General features: G+C 41.7%; 1 protein-coding gene across 10 annotated transcripts in view; it reads left to right on the top strand.

The window, feature by feature from the left end:
* Nucleotides 1-18,543, top strand: part of LOC106823687 (carboxyl-terminal PDZ ligand of neuronal nitric oxide synthase protein) — a 286,226-nt gene that overhangs the window by 165,314 nt on the left and 102,369 nt on the right. For 2 of the 10 annotated variants that reach the window (XM_070497046.1, XM_070497045.1), the window contains exon 3: nt 1,293-1,398. The exons of the other annotated variants lie outside the window; for them this stretch is intronic. The gene's annotated coding sequence lies outside the window, so the exon portion shown is untranslated. The remainder of the gene's footprint in view (nt 1-1,292; nt 1,399-18,543) is intronic. 10 annotated transcript variants of the gene reach the window in all.

Below are 18,543 nucleotides of genomic sequence, written 5' to 3'. Positions count from 1 at the left end.
AATAATCTGAATGTGTTTAGGCTGGTGGACCAATCCTCTCATTGAGATTTGATAAGCTGTCCAGGAGTGTAGAGAAACCTCCCTAGGCCTTCTTGCTTAGGGGCTTTGTTTGGACCCTGAAAGAGGAAGTATGTAGCTTGTTAATAAGATTCACAGATGAAAGTTAAGGTTGAAGGGGCTCAGAACCCTAGCAGAGGCTGAAGGTTTGATGCGGGCTCTCTAGTAGTGAGCATATAGCAGCAGGGAATAGTGTGCAGAGCTGAGAATGCCCCAAGGGCAAAGCAGTGGGCCTGGGAGAGTATGCGGAGCATGAGAAACTTGGATTGGGAGGCAGGACTGGCAAGCTGGCTCCACCACCACCTTGCTGGCTAGTAACAGGCAAACATGTTGGTCATTTTACCGTAAGGAATATGAGGCCCAGAGAATCTACATGAATGTGTTTTTTATAGTGGCTGGCATGTCGTGAGAGGCTGTGATTGGTGGGTGGTCCAAAGAACGGGCGTGAAGACGGTATGTTCTAAATTATAAACTACTATAGTACTTTATAGTATACCTTAGTTTATAGTATATTACTAATTATAACTATAGATCACTATAAGCTGGGAACGGGGCAGGGCATTTCATCAATACAATCTGTGGAGTGGGTGGAGTGAGGCTTCAATGGCGTAAGTAACTTCTCCTGGATCACATAGCTGGTAGATGCCTGATCTGGGCTTTGGATCCAGACCTTTCTCCAAGCATGTATTCTTTCCACTATTCCTGCTTCCTCTCCAAAGAGGCTCTTTGTGGTCCATTTCAGTTCGGACATTCTACGATGCTGTCAAAATGCTTTTCTTCAAAAGGCCCTTTAAAAAGCTGTTAGAGCTCCAGGAATAGTACAGATTGAATGTGCTCATCAGTTAAACACATTTACATCTCCCTTGGGGCTGTGGAATTAGCATCTGTTAGGCTGTTCTAAAGCCTGGAGAAGGGCTCAAGATGACCTTGAAGAGCAGATTATTTGGAGGGGGCTTCCACAGTTTGTATTATAGATTGGTCACTTGGTTTCCCCCCCTCTCTTGGCACTTTTGACCACAACAGCGCTTCCTCTGGAAGCTGGAATCTGTCTCTTTTCTGTGTTTGCCTGTTCCAGCTGGACCTGGCCAAACTAAGTCAGCACCCCAGACCCTTCTCCAGGCAGTTCTCTCTTCTCCCTCCTTTGACTGTTTCATTCTGAGAGACCTGGGTGGCTGGCCCAGGAGAGGGATTTCAGGTGTGGGTTACTTACTGATGAAGATATTTTTTTTTTACAGGATAGGCAATGAATTGGTCTGAGCTATCCACATTCTCTGATTTCCTCTTCCATGACCTGCTGCTGCTGTGTGTAAGGTGCTAATTAGGACAGGAGTCCCAGCCAAGGTGAGAGCTGTAATCAGTGGCCTTAGAATGAGCAAGGTCAGAGGGCAAGGGAAATAATAGACAAAATAAACAAATGGGACTACATCAAACTAAAAAGCTTCTGCACAGCAAAGGGAACCATCAAAATGAAAAGACAACCTAACAATTGGGAGAAGATATTTACAAAACATATATCTGATAAGGGGTTAAAATCCAAAATATATAAAGAACTCATACATCTCAACAACAGAAAAACTGACAACCCAATTAAAAAACGGGCAGAAGATAGGAACAGACATTTCTCCAAAGAAGATATACAGATGGCCAACCAGCACATGAAAAGATGTTCAATATCATTAACTATCAGGGAAATGCAAATCAAAACTATAATGAGATATCACCTCACTCCCGTCAGAATGGCTATAATTAACAAGACAGGAAACAACAAATGTTGGAGAGGATGTGGAGAGAAGGGAACCCTCATACACTACTGGTGGGAATGCAAACTGGTGCAGCCACTATGGAAAACAGTATGGAGATTCCTCAAAAAATTAAAAATAGATCTACCATATGATCCAGCTATTCCACTGCTGGGTATTTATCCAAAGAACATGAATACATAAAGAAACATGTACCCCTATGTTCATCGCAGCATTATTCACAATAGCCAAGACTTGGAAGGAACCTAGGTGCTGATCAAGGGACAAATGGATAAAGAAGATGCGGTATATATACACAATGGAATACTACTCAACCATGAGAAATGATGAAATCCGGTCTGAATTTGTGGTTACCAGAGAGGAAGGGGGAAGGAGGAGGGCAAAGAGGGTGATTAGGCGCATGTATGTTGTGATGGATTGTAATTAGTCTTTGGGTGGTGAACATGATGTAATCTACACAGAAATCGAAATATGTAATGATGTACACCCCAAATTTATATAATGTTGTAAACCAATGTTACCACAATAAAAAAATTAATAAAATAATTTTAAAAATGTGAAAAAAAAAGAAAACCAATGAGCAAGGTCAGATGGATCCTTTGAAGAATAACCTCTGTAGCATCGTGAAGTCATTGCATGAATATAGTCTCACAAATGAGAAATGTTGAAAAACACACTATGCCAGTGATTATTTTGTGCATGAGCAAGCTAGCCCAGACTTTAAGGGTAGGAATGGGGTAAACAAGAATTGAATAAATTGGAATAGAGATGAGACAGGGGACAAACAGCATCACCTATATACCTAGTCCGACCCATGGGACTACTACTGGCGTCCTGGCAGAACGTCTGAATGATTGTTCTCTTTGCTGTGACCTAATGTGTTGGTAAACATCCTCGCAGCCGTCTTCCTTACTTTGGCTTCTGGGCTGAACTTAATCTTCTAATGGATTTTACTCCCCTTCCAAAAGGTCTTTATTATATTCTAACTCCTTGTGAGTCCTTGGGATTTTCCGTTGTTGGCCAGACAGCTACATTGACTTGGACACTATTTAATTTACTGTTTACTTTCTGACCTACATAAAGCATCTTTGAATGCCAGCATCACTCATCTTATTCTGCCACGTTTGCTTGTCAACTTCTTTGCTTTGTCCTCCTCTCTTAGACACACACGTGCATGTGTGCACACAAATGTGTGGCTTGTTAAATGGAGTAAGAGGGTCTCTTGTCTCAAGAACAGAGCAGCTGATGATGCAAAAGTCATTTCTCAGGAAGTCTTATGGTCCCTCATGTATTTGGTCTGAGTTAGGAATTTTGATTTTTCACCCTGACCACTGGAGCCAGAACCTAGAGCTGCCTGTGAATGTGCCCCTCATTTGGGAAATCGCTTGTTTTAGATGATCTCTTAATGATTCGAAGCCCTTCAATCATAAACACTTCCTAAGCACCTTCTACTTACATGGTATTCTCTTCTCACTCCAAACTATTCCTAGGGGAAACTGACTTTTGTTTAGATCTTTCCCAAGGAGTGATGAGAAAGCTTGAGTGTTAGAGGTGAAAGGGCCACATGGAGGGGAGATAAAAGCACAGCAAGGGTAGGTGGGACATCACAGATAATAAAAACTTAGCTCATTACACAGCCACCCATATTCAGGCCTTGAATCTGTGACAAATGCCACAGAACCTTCTGGCTAGAGGAGTATTTAGAAAGGCACCTCTGGTGGGAACTTGCCAAAAGCCAGAGAGTTGACACATTGGGAGGACAGTGAAATCCTGTAGCTTTCTCTGTTCCCATCTGTATGTGATTTTCTAATAAGTGCTGCTGGAGGTAGCATATGGGCAGTAAGAAATCCAGGTTCAAACCTGGCACACACATAAAAACTGTCAAAGGCAACATCGTCTGTAGTGACACATCGGTGGCAGAGGGGAAGTGGCCATCTGCTGCAGGTGTAGCATCTTGAGGCCTGGATGCCATCTTAGTGCCGTGGATCACCTTAATTGTAACCCATGGTTGCTGGACTTGACTTAGCCATTCATCACTTCAGATTTTCTCTATTAGCCATAGACATTTCCTTTTTGTCCAAATTCAGAGACGACATTTCCCCCTTTAAGCAACTCCATTAATCAGATATACCAGATTTATTGCCTTGTTTTGGTTATTTAAAAAATTGTCCATGAACTGTCCCCTGGCTAAATTTCAAGCCTTATTTCTAACCACTCTCCTGTGCTCGTTTCCTCCCAGGGCAGGGGGCTATTTACATTTCCTGAACACTGCACTGGTATCCGGAGGCTACTGCACATGTTCTGGCTGCCCAGCCTCCCCCAGCCCTCATATTCCCGTCCTCCCTTGTCTCCCTGGCAAGCCCCTAGTCATCCTTCCACTTTATCACACACTGTTCATAACACTGAATCAGAATTATTAGACATCTATCTTTTCTGACCAGTCTGTGATCCCTGTGAAAGCAGGAACCACGTCTTAATAATTTTCATATGCCCTGTTTGTAAAATAGTGACTCCTTACTCCTATATCTCCCAACAGGACTATGAGTGAGATGTGGGGGTGTGTGGGAGAGAATTGATGGAAGAGTAGCCTACATGGTAGGAGATACAGCTCCCACCACTCATCTTATTGTAATCTTCTTCTTCCATTGAATCTACCTGTACTTCCCTCAGTTCTTCTCTCCTAGCTTGGTTTATTTCCCAGGATGACACATCAGTGGTCTTTCGTAGTTCCATGTGTCTTCTATCCCATGGTTCAACTCTTAGTTCCAGGTGTTTTTGTCTCCTCACAGGTCAAGCCTTTAAGGTCCATGGTGGAAATCTTCTGACAATAGTGCCCGTCTGACCTGTTGTAGGATTGGGTGATGTTCTGACAGGTGTTGATGGTCATTCTATGCCATCTGTATTTGTTTGTGCTGCTTCATACATGTGAGTTTTCAGGGAGAGGAGAGTGCCCACAAACAAGTCTACAATTAGGATAAGTAAATGGGTCTTTGTAGGATTTATCATCATTAAATACTGAGGGTCAAGTGCTTATATAAACCTGGTGGGTTTGACATAGGTCACTAAGGAAGGAGTAGTCCCAAGGTTGGCAGCGTGTGTTATGGGGGTTCACAGTGGCTTGTGTAGGATTACGTTTGGTTGATTCTATTAGGACCCTTTCTCTCAGCTTGTAAACGTTGTGTTTGACATATTCGCCATTGCTCAAGCCTCACCATCCTTCTTACCATTGCTCAGGGAGACTAGAAAAGACGACCTGTCACTTCTGGTAGGCTTGTTTAGTTATGATTCTCATCATCTGGGACAGAGTGCTCACATGTTTGTACATGTGGTCTCTCTCTGAGAACACACCCCTGTGCATACTCATCTTCTCTTAGTTAGATTGCCTTTGGGCGACAATTTGGGCAACATTCTCAGTCTTTTAAAAGACTATCCCACATCCAGAAAGGCATTCCTAAGATGTTTCTGGAGTTGTAAATCAGACTACTAATTATAAATATGTGAAAGAATGTGCTAGTTGCTCTCCATATGCACAGTGGCCGTTTCTAACAATCCCAGTATATTCTCTTTTGTTTATATAAACAATCCGAGGATGCTGCTGGTGTCTGATTTTCTTCTCCATTGATTTTTGGTTTTTATGCTTGCTTTTGAACATGTTTTGTTCAAATTTTGTATAGTAGTTTGGCTTTGCCATTCTTTGTGCCCAATTTCATCAATATAATTCCATTGTTGAGTACTAACATGAGTGTGACTTGGTTCTTATATTTTCTTGTGGAATTTGACTGCATATGAGATTATTTTTCTTTCTTAGTTGCACTGCCAAAAAATCATTACAATTTGCTTTCAATTATGTTCGGTTCACAGAATATAAACACAAAAGTCAAAAAACATTAAAGACGTTTTAAATGTTTTTAAAGCATTGAAACATTAACATGCATTTGTTATAGGGTTGCTCGTCTTATTTTAAGAAAAGTTAAATTTCTTGAATCTGGCTTGCACAAAGTAGAGTGGATTACATTTCAGAAAGAAATTTAGGAGTTGTATTTCCTAGTTGCATTTATTCCCTGTTTATCTGTAATTTTTAAAATCTGCACTTTGTGATTGTTTTCCTCCAAAGAAACCAAGACACCCTTAAAAAAGCACATTAGCTAACAGCTTGCATATTCCAATTACATTGTTTGAGGTTTGTGTCTTTGAGAATCCTTGTAGTTTCTCCCCCTTTGAGAGTGTGGTAGTGATGTTTCTATGGAAACAGTGATGTCATGGGTATGAATGGGACTTAGTGACCACCAAGAGTGCCATATATCAAGGCCGGTGATAGAGCCCAGCTTTACCTATGAAGTTGCTAATGGGGCTCTGTTGTCAGCAACTTGAAATATAGATGACTAGGAGGAAAGTAGATTTGTGTAGCAATTCTGGACAGCCTGTATGCAGTGTGTGTGTGTGTGTGTGTTTGTGAAGCCATGTGTATGTGATTGTGAAATAAATCCTGCTTCACAGTTTGACTTTGGATCATCTGGATTCCCAGGTCTGTAGGGTGGGAACTTGTAACCTATGAAATCAAGTTCCCAGCGTCTATGGAAGGAGTAAGGGAGAAATATGTTCCCAGGGTTTGATGGTCAGATACATAAGGCTTGCAACGTCAGGATTAATACAAACAGGAGCTTTGTAATGCATGTACTATATAGGCATTGATATAGAGTAGACATACAATTCCCACTTTATGTGGCACAGGTTGCTCTATTTTTTCATTGTTGTATATTTTTACTTTTCCTCTACTTTCCCTCTTTTTCTGTTTTATCCTTTGCTTTATGTAGCTGTCAGTGTGCCTGCCTGTGCTAGGCTGAATAATGGCCCCTCAAAGATGTCCACATCCTGATTGTTACCTTACATGGCAAAGGAACTTTGCAGATGTGATTAATCACCCATCTGGAGACTCTTAATTAATCTGGTTTATCCTGCTAGGACCAATATAATCACAAGGATCCTTATCAGAGTGAAGCAGGAGGGTCAGAGAGAGATTTGAAGATGCTACACTTCTGACTTTAATGATGAAGGGGCAATGAGTCAAGAAATGCAGGCAGGCTCGAGAAGCTGGAAAACTCAAGGAAATGGATTCTCCAGAAACAATGCAGCCCTGTAGACTCATTTTATTCATTTTAGACTTCTGACCTCCAGACCTGTAAGAAATTAAATTTGTATTATTTTAAGCCACTCAGTTTGTGGTAATTTGTTACAGCAGCTGTAAGAAACTAATACACTGCCCCTGGCTGTCTCCCTCCTAATTTGATGCATTAAATCAGATGACTGAATTTGTTAGAAATACACCATCTGTCCAACAAACATTTGTTGTCAATTACATGTCAGATATGCAGCATGAAATAAGACACAATGTGTTCCAGATGTCAGCTTTGCTATGCACGTAGTCCAGTGGGAAGATTGAACTGGGACAAGACAGCTAAACACATCATTGCAATCTAATGTATTAGATGCCAAAATTAAATTATGAACAAAGAGTGATAGGAATTCAGAGGAAGGGGGAAACTATCTTAGTTTACGGGATTCAGAATGTTTGGGCCTTACAGAAGGAATGGATGTGTGTTTGGCGGGTGGACAGGGGGAGTGTGTCATGAGAGGCTTGCCTGATAGAGAATGTGGTAGATGGGCAAAGACCATTCCAAGTAATGCAAAAAGTGTAATTCATCCCAGGTTGATTTGCATTGAAGAGAAGTAGATGAAGACTCCTGCAGGGACTCACCACTGTTTTGGTTTTCTAAGGTCCTCCTTGCCTTTCATCCTGCATGTTGGCTGGGTATTTGGGCCTATAAGCTGCAAAATTTCACCTGTGGCTAAGAGAAGCATCACTTATAAATGTAAACCAAAGGAACACCTAACCTGTGACTAGTGTACTTTCTGGAATATTCTAGAAGCCCTCGTTGTTTCATTGACCACAGCAAAGAGCAGCTCCTGATCCTAAGATCAGCTTTGTTCTCAGATGCTGGAGGTTCTCGTAGGTATCCTCATTAAATCCCTCAACAGTGAATAGTGTCACAAAATATAACCAGTTTCTGTTTTAGTCCAAATTTCTTTGTGATTTTTTTGTTTGTTTTGTGGGATGTACTTCAGCATGGTAGTAATCTAGTGATATTCTAATGGGAAGATATTGTTAGCTCACAGCAGGAAAGAATGAAGAACACAGAATCATATTTAGATTAGCTTATATTTTATGAAGGGAAAATAGGGCATCTGGTTCACCAAGAATTTATAGATACTTTTAACTGCAAATTATGCAGAATGACTTAGCATTTCTTTGTTCCTACTTAACAGTTGTCATCACATCCAAAATATTTATGAGTACTAGCTAAGTGCAAAGCTTTGTTTAAAGTTCTCTGAGAGGTTTAAAGATACCAGTAATCTTACTAGTAACATAAAAAAAAAAACAAACTATTTAATCATTTAACCCATTTATTGAGCCCTTTAAATGAGCCAGGCACTTTTCTCATCTCTCTAGATATATTATCTTGTTTGATCTTTAGAAGAATTGCTTACTTGCTGCCCATACTCCATTTTCTCTCCTCTCTCTCATGTTAAACTGACTTCTAGCCCCATCATTCTGCCAGAATAATTCATATTAAAAGAATTAATGATCATTTTTTTCCAGACTCATCAGATGGTTTCCAGTCATCTTTCTTGACATCTCAGGAACATTTGTCACCATTGATCATCACAGTCTCCTTTAAGTCTTTTGGCTTTCACAATACATCACACCCTGCTGGCCATCCTTTCTATCAGATTGAACCATATAGAAATTGCTGGTAATCAACCATTTTGGTCCACCAATCAGCATTTTCCTGTGGTTTCATAGAGAAGTGAATCCTCTGATGGTAGTCTATAAATATTGGAGTTCTCTCTTCTTTTCTCTCTTTACTCTCCCCTAGGGAATCTCATATACATTCACAACTATACACAACCAGTCCAGAATCTATATTTCTGGCGTAGACCTCTTCTCTGATTCCAAATTTTGATTATTTTTCCCACTGCCCACTGGACATCTCTTCTTGGATTTCTCAAAGGCACCTCAAAATCATCAAGTCTGGTATCACACTCTTGATCTTCCTCCATAAATCTGATACTCTTCCGGTTATCCTGATCCAGTGACTGGCACCACCATGTATCCAGTTGCACAAACATTAGAAAGCTCCCTCTTGGTTCCTCACTCTTCCTCCAGTCCCATATCCCATCCAGTGCCAGGCCCGTTGCTTTTACTTTTAAACTAGGTCTTGAATCCAGCAACTTCTCTGCATTTCCAGCACCCTCCTAGTCCTCCTAGTTCAAGTGGACTATTACAGTAGCATCTGAATGCTCTTCATACATCTAAGCCAGGCTTGCCCCACCCTCAATCTGTTCTTCATACTACGATGAGTGAGCTTTTGAATTCAGCATCTTCAGCCATGCCCTACCTCATCCTCCCAACCTAAACATGTCCATTGCTTCCTTTTCCTCTTAGGCCAAAGGCCACACTTCTTAACGTGACCTATAAGGCCTACACAATGGCCCCCTATCTACCTCTTTAGTGTTCTCTTCCTTCACCGCTCTCCTCCTTGTCTTTTCCAGAGTTGCACTGCTCTTTTTTCTGTTCCTTTTGGCCTCCATAATCCCTCCAGCCCAGGGCCTTTGCCTATGCAATGAGCTTTGCCTTGAATGTTTTTCCTCCCTTCTTGGTCTACTTAGCTTCTGTTTACGTTTTAAATTTTAAGTGTCACTTCCTCAGAGAAGCCTCCCTTCTCTTTCCTGACTCGGTCACTTCTCCCTATTATAAGTTCATTTTCTTTATGAATATCCTCAGTTGCAATTTTATGTGAATTTGTGTGATTCTTTGCTGTGTATATCTTCCAAACTACTCTGAGTTAGGTAATGTTGATCCCATTTTACAGATGAGGAAACCGTGGCAGGTGATTTGCCTGAGATCATTCAGCTAGAAGGTGACTGATCTGGGAATTCAACTCAAATCTTTGTGACTCTATATTTAGTAGTGTTAAGTTCAGCCATGAGGATCAGGAATACCTAAAATAACAGAAGCTTGCGTAAGATGGAAGTTTTTCTTTCTCACATAAATACTGTCCCAGGGAGGCCTGGTAGCCCATGGTATCAGAGACCTTGGCTCCTTATGTGTGTTGCTCCCCCTGGTGTGACCTTGACCTTGTTGTCCAACATGGCTTTGAGGCTGGGGAGGAGCAAAGGAGACACATGCAACAGTTTCTTAAGAAAGATTTCCCAAAGCTGCCATAGGATGCTTCTGTTTATGTCCCCTTGGCTGCAACTTAGTCTCATGACCACATAAACTACAAGGGAGGCTGGGAAATGAAGGCGTTATTCCAGGTGCCTATGTACTAGCTAAAAATTGGGGTTTCTATTACTGTGGGAGGAGAATTGGTGTGTACTGGGAAATTACAAGCAGTTTCCACATAGACTGTGAAACCCATGTTCTTGATCACTGGGCTGTAAGTCCTTGGCCTCAAGGATCTCCATTTTATTAGAAAAACAAAATATAAGCAGGTAAAATGTTAACAGTGAGAGACAAATACCAGTGAAGTACAGTAATAGAATGTTACCCAGCATGTGGGATGTGTATGGGAATGCCAGGTGATTTGTGGTAGTTTCCAGGAAGGTTTCAGGTGTTGCTTGGGCATGGCAGTCCATAACCACGAATTGCCTGGTAAGAAAATTATTCCCTTTCTAATTTTGTTTCAGTCTGCCTGATGAGACCAAGACTTGATATTAATTGATCGTTACCACCACTCTGGTGCTGGTTTTACTTTTTAATCTCGTTGGTGTCAGTGAACTCTTTGTCTTCTGGTTCTTGGCATTTTCCTCCCTACTGAGTCTTAAACATGGTTTCTTTTGTTGTTGTTGTTGAATGCCTTGACCAAAGGGCTATCTTTCTTCATATTCTGGAATAGTTCTGCATTGCCTTCTGTTGAATGCTGGGTTTCTAACTAATCCTCATGGAAGAACCTATTAATTATTAAAACATTTCACCAGGATGCTTATAATTCTGATCTTTTGTCCCTTTCTACCTAAAGGATACATGTTCCAGTAGTGAGCTGTGGAATGTTAGGCCACAGTGTAATGGCTGCTCTTTTGTAGTTGTTAAGTTGTTGGTAAAGTGACTTCTTAGGAAGGCACATGGAAGACTCAAACCCTTTTTACAGTCTCTGAAGATAATGGTACCATTACATTGTGATACTGAATGCTGTACATAAGAGCTTCTCTCTGTTCTGTAGCATAATATAATGCAGGTGGTCCACGTGGTTCTTGACTGACTCTTGTTTGTTGGTAGCAAGGGTCAGACAAATATAAACGGATCATAGTGACATGTAGTGAGTAATTATTGGGATTTTTTGACATAGCCAAAGAAAGAGAACCATGGCTTGGAGTAAATGGAAAAACTAGCAGTTGGATCAGAGCTGTATGTTCCCCCACTGAGGTAATGTTACTTCCAAGCCAATATTTGAAGAGAGAAGAGCTTGCTTCTATTACAGTTTTAGCATCACTGAAATTGGTGGAGAAAATCATATAGAATTTTCCCAAAGGGCCCCACTAGTGTTAGGGAATGTTCATGAAACATGGTGGATTGGCTATATGTGTTTATCTCCTCTCCCTCCTATCTGTTTATCTCCTCCCCCTCCTGAAGCCTTGCTGAAATAACCATTAGGACAAGAGAACAAGAGAGGAAATAGTCCATAAAGAGGTTTCAACAACTGTTTTTAAGAGACGGAATGCCTGGGTGCATTGATGGCCTTAATTGAGCAGAGGCAGCCTCAGTCTGAGGTCTGTAGAAGGGGATACTGATGACAGGTGAGTTGATTGACTGATGTGGGGAAACTCTGGAAAGGCTCGAGGCATGGAGGTACCATTTGTTGTAAAAGGTAGGGGTAATGTACCACGAGTTAAAAAAAGATTTTAAGAAGAAGTCTTCATGTTGAACTAGCGCTAGTTGAACTATAGCTCTTTCCCGTTTCTCCTTACAATCACTACTTGTGAGAAGATTTTTCTCTGGAGAAATTGATTGGTCTCAGAGAAAAGATCTCTAGGCCTTGACATTGGAAGTTTTCTGCAGCTTCAGGCCAGTTTGCATCCTGATCACTCTACAGTAAAGCTCACTGGTCAGTGAGGCCTTCCAGACAACTAACCACCCTCCCCCACCCCTCCCCTCCCCTCACCTCCCTACCCTGGAGCATTTCCAGTCAGCTTTTGACTTCTTCCTTCTTAAAATGGTTGGGCAACCCAAAATCATGAAATATTTGAGGAAACTCTCCCAACATAAAAAGGAGAGAGACCAAAATAAATAAATGGAAGGAGGAAGCTGAAGAAAGCTGGAGATAGCAGAGATTGGAAGGAAACCTGGAAAAACAAACAAACAAAAACTAGAATTAAGACACTACCTCCTGAAACAAGAACAGGATGCTATGAAAAGGAAATAATCAGAGAACTTAGAATACGATAGTCAAACTAACAAAGAAATCAGTAGAAAGGCTGAAAGGTTAAAGAGAAGAAATAAGCCAAAAATTACAATAGGAATACAAGTTAGGAGAGAAAAGATGACCAAATCAGAGAATCAGTCCAGGGGATCCAACATCTGATAAGTGTGAGTTCTAAAACAGAGAAAACAACAACAAAAAACAAATAGGAAATTGTCAAAGAAGCAATAAAAGAAAAATTTCTAGATTGATCGATTGAAGTTTCCAGATTGAAAGGACTCACTGAATAACCAGCACTATGAAAATGAAAGGACCCAGTGAGTACCCCAGGCACAGCCACGCAAACCAGGACCCCTCAAGAATCAATTCCTTCTGCAAGCGTTCGGTGCTGTAGCCCTTCTCATTGGCTGCCCATTCCGTCTTAGAAGGGGCCACATTGTATGAGCAGAGGAAGAATCAGGTTCTGTCTTTTAAGCTCATTGAGTTTGGGAGATGCCAGTCACCTTGCAGCCAGTTTCTCATGGTCAAATACCCCTTACGGTGCCTTGGTTATCTTAATTATTCATCATCGAATGTTCTTGTTTTAAAATTGGATTTCTTTTTATTCTTCGTAGTGACTGGAGGGGGAGTCGAGAGAGACAGAGATGTGACATGAGTGACTTTCCTCTCCCTTTTGGAGATGTAATTGGAAACATTAAGAAAGGGAATAATAGCCGATATTTTGGGAACTGGAATTGATAAACACATTCAAGTTTTAAACATCAGTGCTCATTTTTGAGCAGTGATCTGGGTGTAATTGGTTGCAACCGAGTATCATCCTGATCAAAAAGGGGTTGGGAAGAAATAAAATGAACCCAGCTCATTTTAGTCTGGAGAAAAATAGTTCGCTTTTTTGGCACAATTGTTCTAAGCCAATAAATTGTTAAAATGACATATTATTTTGGGACTTAGTCATAGAAGATCCTTTGATTTAGGCTCAGAATGTGATGATTGCTACAAAACAAGGTGACCATTAGATATGATTTTCTAAGGGCTCTAGCTACTGTTCTTTTTTATTTTTCAATTTTCTTTTCAAAAAGTCAGAAAGAGAAAAATTTACCTGTGGTCCACTCAGTAGCCTGATTTCCTAAAAGTTGTTAAGCTCTTAGGAAGAGAGAAGTAGGTCAAACAGGCTGAGTCTGTGTTTCTGAAACTGAAATCACTTTTCAAAGTGTTGAGCTAAGAGTCTGAGGGGTGTTAACCTACATTCTGAGATTTTATGATGCTATGACTCTCCTTGATAATAGCCATTAGGATAACCAAATATTTAAAGAGGAAAAATAAATTGAAGGAGAAGGTTGGCCGTATTTGGAAGGCTGTCTTCCTCCAAAATTAAATGGCAACTGGTCAAGAGTCTGCCCACTGGCGATATTTCTCCTGCCTGGGATCTGTCTGCCTCTGGGTGTGGGTAGCATTAACAGGCCTGGTGTTTTAGTGACATGTACCCTTTCTCACCTCCCTTATGAGTTAGCTTCCTTTGTGAGTCCTTGTTTCCTCCCCTGCCCTCTTCTGTTCTCCACACAGCACTATGATCTTTCTCCATTGTCAGATCAAGTCCTTATATTTGGCTGAAGATCCTATAATAGTTACTAAAGAGGATTCAAAGCTGAACCTATGTAGCAACTGCCTGCCAAGAACTTAGACTCTGGTTGAGAAGATGAGGAAGAACCATGTTCCAAGTTAAGAGTATTAGGTAAGAGTAGGAAATGCATTTTATATATAGCATTATCATAAAGTCAGTCCTAATTGCCATAGCAGTGTGGAAGAAATTCCTTCAGGAGAGGTTTTGTTGAGGTGATCTTTGAGGTAGAACATATGGGAGTGCTTTCGATAGATTAAGGGACCGAGACAGGAGTTTTAAGGTAGTCACTGCATAGGTAACAGTGCAGACTTGAGAACATCCAAGTACTATCTTCAGAATAGACAGGGAATAAACCACAGTGCAATGAACTATTGCAACATGGTATTTCAGACAGGTCAATGAGTTTCAGATTTCTCTTTTTAAAGCTAAGATCCCTTTTGTCTAACAAAGTGTTACAGGGAACCCCAACATATTAAACCTGAGACCCATAGGTGCTGTGGATGAAGCAGGATGCAGGAGGAGATGGTTGCGCATCTCCGCCTGCGTGGTTTCTCAACCCTAAAGTGGGAGTCTCTGAGGCTTTGTCACAAACACAGGGCTTGGAAGAATACAGCTTAGAAACCTCTTGTTTCAGGGAGCAGCCTGGTGGGAGAAGGACAGCTGGCCACTTTGGGTCAGTTGGTAGAAAGTATTGAATGTCAGTTTTGAGTTTCTTGTTTAGGCAGTAGGTTGTTGACAGAAAGTTTTTGATCAGAACCTATTATATAGTGTTTCAGGAACATTAGGAGGGTGGCGGGGTGCAGTTCGTGTGCCCCCTCACTCTGCAGCATGATCCTTGGAACATCCCCCAGGGGTCCACTGAGGGTAGAGTGTTTCCTTTTTCAGACCAAGGAGCAAGATTTGTGTGGCTGAAATAACTTAAGGGGAGAAAGGGAGAAAAGACACAAGAGCCAAGTTGGTGAGCGTTGGGTGAGGTCAAATAGGTTGTAATAGCTATGAAAGTGCTCTGAAGTTTATAAAAGGCTATTGTGTACAAGACTAAATTATGTAAGTTAGAATGAATATCTTAGCAGTAATAATATTATGGTAGAGTAGGGGAAGGAGGCGGCCTTTGAATAGGAGAGCCCTGTTCAGCCTCGTGTGTGCGCTGCTTCTAAGGGCACAAGCTTAGCATTCACATCAGTACTAATGACCGAGCAGCTTGTGGTTTTCCTCTCGTACCGAGGGCTTTCTCGATTCCCTATACTAATCCCTTTTCCCCTGGCAGTGTGTGTGGAGAACAGGAAGGGCATTCTGCAGCATGTGTTCCAGAAGAATGGCTGGCTGAAGCTGAGGATGCTGCCAACCACATAGATTTCCCGTGCCCACTGAGGTCTCCGTGCAGGGAATGAAGTACAGACATCTGATGCTCCGAGGAGGAGAAACAAACCAGGAGAGGTGGCAACAGCAATAGAGAGCTTAGAGGGGCATGGTGTGAGGAAGAACTGAACCCACTGGATTCCCCCTTCCCCTCATGCTGAGACAGCCAGATGATTCCATCAGCTGTCCCCCTGCAGGCCTGCCCTCCACTGGCTGCTCAGGCATGCCTTCATTATTTAGCTTGTCCTTTTGTCTGAGTCGCACATACGGTAGCCTTTGCTTGGTGTGGATTCGCTGAGGAGGCAGCGATGTTCAGAAACCAACAGGTGGTAGGCTCGATGTGACTGTGTGACAGGAGGACTGAGACCCAGGCGAGACTTCTGCCTAGGAAACTAGGCTGAAAACATTTCTGTCCCTTGGAACAGTGGAATTTGATCTTAAATTCTGGCCTATAGAGACATGTCGAGGCCTGATTACAGCTCCTTAAGGCAATAGGTTATGCCCCCAAGTCTGGAATAGTGGCCTCCCATAGGGCCTACTTACCAGACAGAATTGACCAGGCTTGGAAGGCTATTTTGGTGGTTTCTAATTTTGGTAATGATAAAAAGCTGGTGAACGTTCATGTACAGGTGTTTGTGGGAAGATAAGTTTCCATTTCTCTAGGGTAAATACCTATCTGGGGTATTGCTGGGCGTATGGTAAGTGTATGTTTAGCTGTATGAGTAATTGCAGAACAGTTTTCCAGAAGGGTTGTGCTATTTTACATTGCCATCAGCAATGTACCAGAGGTCCAGCTGCTCTCCATCCTCCCCAGTGCTTGGTGGTGGTAGTATTTTTAAATTTCACTGTTCTAATAGGTACGTAGTGGAATCTCATAGTGGTTTTACATTGCATTTCCCTAATGGCTAACGATGTTGAACATCTTTGCATGGAAGGCCATTATTCCAGACTTGGGGGAATATCGTAGTGTCTTACAGAGCAGTAACGAGGTCTGGACATGTCTCAGTAGGCCCTGAGACTCAAGATACAGACTCCAAACAGCTCCAGTGGGCAAAAATAATTTTTCAGCCTAGTTTCTAGGGCCGGAATCTCACCGCAGTCACGATTCGTCCTGTCACACAGCAACACTGAACCAACTACCAAACCTTGTTGGCTTCCTTTCACGTGCTTATTTGCCTTCCTATATCCTTGGCTGGAGTTTTGTTCTTTTGCCCAATTTTCACTTGGCAGTTTCTTTATCGAGTATTCTGGATATGTCTTTTGTCATATGTGTAGTTCGTGAATATTTTCTCCCATTCTGCCGCTTGTCTTTTTATCCACTTCAAACTGGCTTCCATTGAACAAAAGCTTTAAATTTTGGCGAAATCCAGTTTATCAATTTTTTTTTTCTTTATGGGTTATGCTTTTGGTGTCATGCCTAAGAATTTTGTATAACCCCAGGTCATGAAGATTTTCTCCCATGTTTTCTTCTGAAAGTTGTATAGTTTTACATTTAAACCTGTGACCCATTTTGAATTAGTTTTTGCATGAGGCGTGAAGTTTATGTCAGTGTTCATTTATTTGCCTGGTCTGGTCACATCTCACTCCCGGTGGTTCATTTTCTTTTCCTGACAAGTTTGACTTTTGATTTCCATCGGAGGTGGTAAAAGTTGGCCTCAGATCACAGACAAGTTGCTTCATGGGAAAAGAATCCCAGGGTTAGGCCCCATGTCAGAAATATGTCTGGCTATTTCACAGTTCTTAGTAGGGCTTTTTTTTCCCTATTTTCATCCTCACTTCTGAATAGTCACTTTATTTTAGGTCCACGTTTCAAATCTCATATACCTCCTGAGGCCCCCTCATATGTTTTCCGTTCTCTATGCAGTGGTCTCATTCCTGTCCTGTGAGTGTCACAAGCATTGTGCTTGGTACTTGCACTTGATGTCATAGGGAGGGGACAAATTCAGAAGAAACTCGGAGGTAAAGCAAGGTTGACAAACTATGTCTTGTGGGTCAAATCCAGCCCACCGCCTGTTTTTATAAAGTTTTATTGGAACATAGCTATAGCCTTTCATCTGTGTATTGTCTAAGGCTACTTTTGTGCTACAGCGGCAGAGTTGAATAGTTGGAACAGAGACCACACGGCCCTCAGAGCATAAAATATTTCCTCTTTTGCCTTTTGCAGAAAAATTTGCTGACCCCTGGAGTCGAGGCTGGTACTGGGGATGAGTTTGGGGAAGGGTATTTTGCTAAGTCCTGTAGAAAACAAAGACTGTCAGTGCTTTTCCCGCATAAACCATCCTGGCATCTTTTGGCCCAGCATCACTTGTTGTCATAGGAGTTTGGAGGAAGTAAAATTGGGGACAGCCTTGGTGTCACCTAGTAGTGAGGGGCTGAAGGGGAAGATGAGATGGAATGGAGATTGTGTGGTGCATCTGAGTCAGCTCGTGTGGGGGGGTGGGGAGACTCAGGGAATTAGCGGTGATGACCAACATTTACCTCCTAGCCCTCCTTGCCTCTTGGTTTCTGTGGATCTGCTACTTCTTACTCTGCTTTAGTGGTCCTCAGCCTTAGGTGCACATTGGAATCACCTGGGAGCTTTAAAAAAATCCTAATGTCCATGCTGCACTCCAGACCAATTAAATCAGAATTTCTGGGGAAGGGGTCTAGCTACCAGGATTTCTTAAGTTTCCCAGGTGGTTTCAGTGTACAGCCAAGGTTGAGAACCTTGGTTCCAGTTTTTAATCCCTTAGACCCCAAGGAAACATTGCCACCTACTGACAGTAGGAAATTATTATGCTTAGAAACAAGTCAATAACTCTTCAGATTCCACTCCAGTCTTGGAACTTGTACTCTGGATACTGTAATTTTTTTTTTTTTGTTTTTTGGTGAGGAAGATTACCCCTGAGCTAACTAACATCTGTTGCCAATCCTCCTCTTTTTGCTTGAGGAAGATTGTCCCTGAACTAACATCTGTGGCAATCTTCCTGTATTTTGTATGTGGGATGCCACCACAGTGTGGCTTGATGAGTGGTGTGTACGTCTGCACTGAGGATCTGAACCCGCAAACCCCACACTGCTGAAGCAGAGCACACAAACTTAACCACTACACCACCAGGCCGGCCCCTGGATAATGTATTTTTATCATTTGTATGTTAGAATTTGATTTTTGGCCATCTTAAGATCACTCTGTCTCAATTTTTATATTATCCAGAATATTGACATATATAATTGATAGGAGTCATAGAATATTAGCACTGAAAAAAACCTTGGAGATCATTAGTTCAAA

The sequence above is a fragment of the Equus asinus genome, chromosome 25 (assembly GCF_041296235.1).
Source record: "Equus asinus isolate D_3611 breed Donkey chromosome 25, EquAss-T2T_v2, whole genome shotgun sequence".
NCBI classification, from domain to species: Eukaryota; Metazoa; Chordata; class Mammalia; order Perissodactyla; family Equidae; genus Equus; species Equus asinus.
This window is presented reverse-complemented; position numbering and strand designations above follow the sequence as displayed.